Source organism: Nematolebias whitei, chromosome 9, assembly GCF_014905685.2.
Source record: "Nematolebias whitei isolate Nwh7 chromosome 9, NemWhi1, whole genome shotgun sequence".
Classification (NCBI taxonomy): Eukaryota; Metazoa; Chordata; class Actinopteri; order Cyprinodontiformes; family Rivulidae; genus Nematolebias; species Nematolebias whitei.
In genome coordinates, this window is record NC_056506.1 from 17,664,381 (window position 1) to 17,665,548 (window position 1,168).

Genomic DNA, 1,168 nt, shown 5'->3' on the forward strand with positions numbered 1-1,168 from the left:
AAGCTGGAGCTGCTCTGTCTGTGGCCTCTCAGGAACGTGCACGTCACACACCCACTCTCTCAGGAACGTGCACGTCACACACATAACCTCAGGAACGTGCACGTCACACACACACTCTCAGGAACGTGCACGTCACATACACAACCTCGGCCTAATGATGTATTTCTATTTTAAACTTTTATTTTTTCATTTATCCTTTATTTATACAGGTAGACTCATTGAGTTACGAGAACTCATTTTCAAGAGAGACCTGTTTAGGAGCAGATGGTGGGGGTTAAGAGCCTTGCTCAGGGGCCTAGAGTGGGGCCAATGAGGGTGGAGGCAGGTGTGGGTGTTTCACCTTTTCCACCCACATTTTGATCTTGACTGTACCGGGAGTTGAACCTGCAACTTTCTAATCACAGTTCCATCTTCTAACCTCTGCTCCACCACTCCCCCACATGACATATCATGATGGTCATGGCTGTATTAAAATCTCACTGGTTTTCTTCCAGATGTGTTAAACAGCTACTGGTCCCCCTGATGTTTCCAGGTGTCTGTGGTCAGTGGATGAAAAGACTGGCATGAACAAGATGATGCTGGAGATCATCATTTGACGAGAGCTCCCACCTTCTAACTGTGAAGAACAAGAGCAGCTCCCTCAAGGCTCAGTGAAGGAGCTGAGAGCTGCAGAGAGGCTGATCCATGGAGCTTCAACACAGCAACCTCCAAACATGTCCACCCTCACACACATCGTCCATGAAGACACTGGACCAGAGCAGGCAGCACAAGATAATAAGACGGTGATAACAACAACAATAGACATTCACAAATGATTCATACTTTTTTTTATTGTTTGTTTGTTTTACAATTGAAAAACAGTTTGTTATCCACTGTTGTCATCACTCTTTGTTAAAATCCAGGTCTCTCTTGTAAATGAGTCATTTGGCTCAGTGGGACTAACCTGTATCAATAAAGGTTGAATGAATATAAATATACACATAATGATTTATTCAACCCCCTCCCTGGACTGCCACCTTACCGCAAGTAAGAGAATGACAGATCCACTCTAAGATCTAACACAAAGTAGATTAAGTTAATCACCTTTATCCAAAATTAAGTTATACCTGGACATGGCCAGAATATATATATATATATATATATATATATATATATATATATATAGATA